Source organism: Mustela lutreola, chromosome 6 (assembly GCF_030435805.1).
Source record: "Mustela lutreola isolate mMusLut2 chromosome 6, mMusLut2.pri, whole genome shotgun sequence".
Lineage (NCBI taxonomy): Eukaryota > Metazoa > Chordata > Mammalia > Carnivora > Mustelidae > Mustela > Mustela lutreola.
The window spans coordinates 36,798,241-36,805,891 of NC_081295.1; the positions used below are offsets into that span (position 1 = coordinate 36,798,241).

At 36.0% G+C, this 7,651-nt stretch overlaps 1 pseudogene; it reads right to left on the reverse strand.

The window, feature by feature from the left end:
- Positions 1-875: 875 nt before the first annotated feature.
- LOC131834565 (large ribosomal subunit protein uL14-like) lies at positions 876-1,324 on the reverse strand (annotated as a pseudogene).
- Positions 1,325-7,651: the final 6,327 nt, after the last annotated feature.

The following is a 7,651-nucleotide window of genomic DNA, read 5'->3' on the forward strand; positions in this document are numbered from 1 at the left end:
ACAATGTGGGGCTGGATCCCAGAACCCTGGGATCATGACCTAAGCCAAAGGCAGCTGCTTAACTGACTGTGCTACCCAGGTGCCCTCTCTTTTAAATCTTGACTGTCTTATGTTCATAGGAAACAAAGAACTGAAAAATGTTTATGTACAATAACCTTAGTTCCCTTCCTTTTTTTTTCTTCACTAAGATTTTGCTTAGCCTTTAGACAAGTTTCTCCTTTTTATATGACCCAATTTTATTTTTTGAGATTTCAAGGCATACCTGACCTATAATAAATAGACTTTGAGTTTTACGAAACAAAGTAAATAATTAATAGCTCAACTATTTTCATTAAATTAGGATCAAATTGAGTTTTTATAATCTACTATTGTTCTATAGTATGGTTTTTAAATAATTGTGGCATACATACAATGCCTGAGCACTTGTTATATGTTATGCTAGTTTTATAACATTATTCAATATAAAAATACAATATATTTGAACATAATTTTGAACTTTAAAATATGAATAATTGTACTATGGAAAATAGTACAAAAAGTGGTCTCCTATCACTTTAAAATATAAAGTTAAAACATCACAAATAATGACCTAAAATCTACAGATTAGAAAATGAAGATATTTTCATGTTAGTATATTTGTGTAGTCAATGAATTTTGTACCTTTTTAAAATTTTTTAAAGATTTTATTTATTTATTTGACAGAGAGAGAGAGAGATCACAAGTAGGGAGAGAGGCAGGCAGAGAGAGAGGAGGAAGCAGGCTCCCCGCTGAGCAGAGAACCCGATGCGGGGCTCGATCCCAGCACTCTGAGATCACACCTGAGCCGAAGGCAGAGGCTTAACCCACTGAGCCAACCAGGTGCCCCCAAATCATCTTTATTTACTTATTTTAACAAATACACCAAAGAATCCTGCAATCCTTCGAGCATTGGATGCAATCTTGGGCCACAGATCTGTACACTCCTTTGCCACTGGTTCTGCGATAGCAGGACCTTTCATTTTACCTTTATTGTTTACCATGACCCCCATGTTATCTTCAAAATAAACACACTAACTTTCCACAGTATTCTTTCATTGTGGAATTACCACTGCTGGAGGTGCCTTCTTTCTGGGCTCTGGTTTGCCTTTCTTCACTGTGGCCTCACCATGGTACCCACACCAGCACCAGTAATTCTGCTCAGTCATCCCTTGATCCCCTTTACCAAGATAATAAACAGATTTTTGGCTCCTGTGTTGTCAACACAGTTGATCACAGGTCTTACTGGTAGACCCAGGGAAATCCAGAATTTTGCAATGGAGAACCCACCATATCCTTGCTCAGACATCTTGAACATAGGAAAGGGATAAAAAAAAAAAATAAGCTGTACTTTTTAAGATAAATGCATTAATCATTGAAGTAAAATTGAAGACCACATCTTTGTAGTAATTATTTTTGTCTTTTTAAGTCTGCCATAAAATCTAAAGAAATGCATGTTATTTATTTTATAACTTAGAGCAAATACGTATGACTTTTTTGCAAGTATTTGAAATTTTAGGTAAAAAATGTTACAAACTGCTATTTATCCAACAATATCATGACTTCTTTAATATTAAGATTAATCATGAGATCAGAGGAACTTAAAATGGAAAGGATCTCAGAGATTCTTTTTTAAGTTATTTTCCTATATGGATAAGCATACTATTTAATACCATCCGCTATTTCACCCACCACACTCCTTTCCTCTGGTCATCACCACATATGGCAGATTTAAAAAAAAAAAAAGGAAGCTACAAAGGGTAAATTGTTTTCTTTAAAAACTAAGAGGCATGTATGGCAGATTCCACTAAACATGCTTCCTAAAGCACATGGACATACACACAGAATACCAACCACACAGAGACAAATGTGTTAAAAAGATAATTAGTGAAATTGGGAGAGCAAATCCTTACAAGGAGCTAAAAGGAAAAGAGCCAGTCTGAATTGTAGCTAGAAGGTTACAAAGAATTTGCAAATAAGCTATCTTTGGAGAATTAAACAGGAAGATCATGGCATAATCAACCTGGACAGGGATAAGACAATCTATCTTAGAAAGATAAAGATTCTCTCAGAAGAGCAAGCCTTGAATGAATCGTGATTGCATGAATTCACACGTCCAACAAAATATCAATATCAATCAGAAGGAACGTAGGTTAAGCATGAAAAATAAAATAAGCAGAGTTCAATGTCAAATATAATCACTATCCATCCAAGGACAGCCCAAGGAAGTAGGTGACACAGGCCAAAGGCTTTTCCTGTCCAGTTGTAACAATACAGCTTCATCTAATCCTATCAACTATTTAAATCTTATAACTAATTCTGTTTTTGTGATTTTGTATTCACCAAGCCATCTTCTAATTGAGCTGTGTTTTCCCACTGAAGCATCTGAGGAAGAGAATGACTGCTCAGCCCGGGGACTGAAATAGTGTATACACTAACCTGGCCTGTTGTATTTCTGATTGTGAATGAACAGCCCCCTGGTTGGAAGTTGACAATGCATATAAATTTCCCAAAGGGAAGATATGTTGGCCATAGGACTCAAACGTCTCATACCGCAACAATTAAAGTTTATGCCACAAAATAGCACAGATTTGATTAATATGAGTTGTCACTGGATCCTGACCAATCAGGTTTTGGATCCTGCAAAAAATAAGACCGATTCTGAATCACCTCATAAATTCATGATCCAAGGAATCTGGAGTGAAACTGAGCTTGCTATAGTTTCCCCAGTATTACCACATTAATCATAGGGGTTGTCTGTTCTCTGAAATATCTAGAACTCACTTTATCAGGAATGATTCTGTAAAGCTGGTATTGTGATTCACATTTGATACATGAGAGAACTGAGGTGTAGTGGTTATATCACTTTTTCAAGCTGACACAGTTAGAAGTGGACTTAGAATTGAATCTGGGTCCTTGTAGTCAGGGCAACTCAAGTTATTACAAAGGTACTAAGTGGGTAAAAAAGGTATAATGAGGGGGCTCCTGTAAGGCTCAGTCTTTAAGTATCTGCCTTTGGCTCAGGTCATGATCCCAGGGTCCTAGGATCCAGTGAGTGGGCTCCCTGCTCAGCGGGAGGCCTGTTTCTCACTCTTTTGCTTCTTCTGCTTGAGTTTCCTCTCTCACTGTCTCTCTCTGTCAAATAAATAAATAAATAAATAAATAAATCAAATCCTAAAAAAAAAAAAAAAGGTATAATGAAAACTGCTTAAACCCGTGTAAGTTGTAAACTTATAACAATGTAGGTCCCAAAAAAGTCAAATATTCTGATTTTATATGAAACTCCTGATTTTGAAATATTGTTATCTAATTTAAATATAAGTTTGGACAAAATGAGATGAATAAAACACTTATGCATAAGCTCATTTGGGCTATGGGACACCAATCTGTGGCCTGGGAGCCCAAGTAAATACTTCTGTTATGTAGTGTCAGAAGGTTTTTCTAAATTCTGGAAAAAATAATTACTAGTCAGAAATTATATTCTCTGATGAGGGCCTGGAGTGCTAATAGTTCAAGCTATTCAGTGCTGATCTTATGTGTATGATTTAGAAGCAAAAACAAGTGTGATTTGCTTTTTTGTAAAAAATTGTGAGACCATATCCTACCTCTTCTAAACAAGGGATTTCGGATGTATCATAAAGCAACTAGAATTTTCCCAAAGAAGTAGTTACCTGATATTTCACCACAAGAACAAGTAACTGAAAATATTATTAGAAATTATAAAAACAAATAAACCAGTACTGTGATGATTTGGAACTAACTTTTAGCACAGTAATTACCTATAAGACACGGTCCGACATTAGAGCATGGATAATTTGTGGTATAGATAATTATATATGAGTAGACTGCTTTAAAACTGTAAATCATTTTCATTTTAGTGTGGGCTTAATACTCTCAATATGTCTTTGGTGTGTCTTTCATAATTCCAAAGTTAAAGAGCTTCTGAACTTGGAGAAACCAACTGAAAACTAATTATATGGGATAACCAGCACTCAATGGACAATGACATCTTAGTCAAGATATGGTTCTGTCTAGGTGAAATACATTTTATGTGTGCATATTATTCGTGTTCTCTCTGAAACTTGCAAGAAGGAAAGTTATTTGTTTCCACTCATAAGGATGCATTAATATTCCACAATATATACTTAAAGGGATCTCTTTATTCTGAGAAAGAGAGAGAGAGAATGGTATAAGACCATTATATCATAGCTTCTGTAGAAAGTATTATTTTATATTGTATGCCATCTACATAAGTTAAAAGATTGAAACGGTTTAAAATAATTGTTTTATTTAAAAGGAGAACATTCTCCAAATAACTAATTTGAAATAAAATGCTAATGTCAAAGGAGAATATATCAGTCAAAATGGTATAGAAATGCCAAAAATATTTAGAGAAGTAAAAACTGCAAGTTATGTTTTCATAGTATCGAAGGTTAGACAACCTAACGGTGAATCTGATTCTCCTACTTCAAATGCAGATTTGATCTCGTGTCATGAAAAGAATAGTTTAATTTCAGTAGAAAACAGGCAGACCACCACATTCTGCAGCAGTTTTCCCTGTTGCATTTAGAGCCACAGAGTGATGAGGAAACCCATAAGGTGGGTCAAAGCAAGTGAATAATTCTCAGTTGAAAAAACAATTGCCTTTTGACTGTAGACTGGGCAATTTTTCTTCAGATCTCCTACTTCTTAAGGGATCCCACCTAAGAGACGGTGTGAGCCCTATTGTGAACAAATGAGATAGCCATCTCTGGATCAACTCCACAGAGGCTTCAAGCAATATCAGAAACTGACCCAAGGATGCCCTAGATATTGCACTTCTAAAAACAGGTCTTGAGATGCAGTGCCTTTTCTTTGATTGTTTAAAAACAGGGATTTTTTTTGTGTTCAAACACAGGAACTAAAATCACAAAAGCATGTTACTACAAAAATGTGTAAAATCTATCTCATAAATACAAATTAAGCAAATCTTGTGGCTAAGATGTCTTTCTATTAATAATTTTCCTAATTAGAACCCCAGTGGTGCGAGTATTTTCTGGTCCAAAGATAATAATTAATTAAACTACTGATATATCCTTCTTCTTAAAATGTAGAGGATGTTATGTCATTAAGTTAATAGCTATTTATTAAGTACTTACTGTGTACCATTTACCTACAGCCGAGCTAAGAACTGCCACTTCCAAAATAAGCTTTATCTGATATAGTCTGCTAATGGGATGAATAGTGCTGGGAGGTATCAACAGGGGCCTCATCACCAGCCTTCACCTAAATCATTCCTGATTTATGGCTATCTCTGCTGTCCTTAAAGATCTCCAAGAGAAGTGCTCCCAATTCATTAACAAATTCTATAAAGGGGAAGGTCTCCCTAATAACCAGTGTCATCGCAGAGCCAAAATCTGTTTCCTCTAATTTTGCTGCTGTTAAAATTGTAAATAGCTGCACTATTAACATGCCATAATTTAAAACACCTAAGCTTAACTATGTTTCCTGTTTCTTTCTTTTTCTTTTTGTTTAGAAGAAAGATGTATCTCTTTTTACATCTAACACTAACCTATCACGCTTTCAGCATTGTTCTCACCTTATGTCTTGCTCCATTATTTATTTCTCTTTCTCCTATATGAGCTGGTCCTTCCTCCTAAGCATGTAAAGATGTTCACGTTTCTCTCATATTCTCTCATATTAAAAAAAAGCCCAATTTATTCTTACCTCATCCCTTCTGTTTGTTAATTTCACTTCTTTCCATCCTTAGGCTGGTTATATTGCTTTTCCTTCCGTTCCCTCCTTAACTCGTTGTGAGCTGACTTTTCTTACCAGTGTACAGAAATTGCTCTTATGAAGATCACTACTAATAGCTTAACTGCAAAATCTAATTTGCACTTCTCATTCTCATATGAGAAGTAAGTACATTCAAGTAAGAGATACATAACATGATTGACCACTGCTTCACTATTAAAATGCCTGCAGTTTAAAGCAATTCAATATATTCTCTTTTATATTTTAGTCTCTCTTAGGTTTTGTGACTACGGTCTCTCCTGGTTTAACTTTTCCCACTCACTCATTATACAATCACTTGTGGTTTCTCTTCTACCCACTCCTTAGATAGTGGTGTAATTCAGAGTCCTCAGCTTCTATCTCTTTGTTTCGTGTATATTCTTTGTGGATGATCACATACACGACAGCAGAGTCCCCTGCTACTTGGTTATAGAAAACACCAAATCCATACCGCAACCCAGACCCTTTTTTATTGCTCAAGCTCCATATGCCTCCTGGTGTCCTTATCCAGCTGAATATGTGAACTTCATCCCTAGTTTTAATTGCTAGGATCACCATCTCACGTGTTCATATGCAAAGATACGAGTCACTATTTTTTCTCTCTTTCCCTTTACTTTCCATATCTAATTAAATACGAGTTTCTGGTCCATGACTTATACTTCTCCATTGACAGTCCCTAATATCCAGTCTCAACATTCCTACTTCATCCCCAAAAGGAACCACTTCTTTCATCTTCTGCTAGTTTCGTCTTCCCATTTTGCTCCTTTTCAAGTCATCAACTAACTTGTTTTCAGAGGAATGCTTCTCAAACACAAAAACCACCACGTTACTTCTACTTAGAAATTTTCATCTATTCGCCAGTTCTTATACCAGGGAGAGTTCAAATTTTATATTTTGACCCTTCAGTCACTAATCCTCTTATTCCCACCTGCTTTTTCAGTCCTCTGCCCTGCCGCTCACATCCTACAGTCCTCTACACCCAGCTATACATACACATACAGGCACACATCCCTTGCTTATCTGTATCAAGTAACTTTCAAGTGCCCAGTTAAAACATGCCTCTGGGCTTCTGCTGCCTGTATCACAGCTCTGTCTGCCACTGAATTCAGACCTGCCGTGCTGGACAGTTCTCCACAAGCTCTGTCTTCTTGAACTACCCTTGGGGGGAATCCTCAACCAGTAGTGGGTAGAAGTGGTGGATAAATAGTCTATTATCCTGACTTTTAGGGGAACAGCATGCATGCCTTCTCTTTATTTTCAGGGGCACTGACAGACTGAGACTTTGTTGCTTGGGGCAAAACTCAGAATGAAAGCTTGTATTGTTTTTACTTCTTTTCCTTTCTCACTGTGCTCTTCCCCTCAGTCCTATTTACTGGGTTCACTCCCCCAAATAAATTCAGTGTATTCAAGAGAGTATCTAAGGTTTTACTTCTGAGGAACCCAAACTAAGCCTCTGCCATGTATGAGCTTTTGGACATGTCATTACACTTTTCTAAAATCCCCAGTCTACACATGATTCACATGAAAAAGTTCCATATTCTCCTACATTATGGTTTGTGAACATTTGCTTGGTAAATGTTATCAAACTTTTAAAATAATCACCGTTTAAAAAAAAATTACTATATTTTTCTTGTTATCAATAAAAACTATTAGTTTATCATCATCTCTCCTATAATAGACCATGAATGGCTTGGGAGTTCAGACCAGGCTTAATTACCTATATATTCCAATGCTTAGCATAGTGACTTAATACATAATGATATTGAATTGTTTGTATTGAGCAAATGACATTTGGATTTTAATAATGATGACACGGACATTTGTATTTTAATAATGATGACATTTGATTGAAAGAGATGAGGCA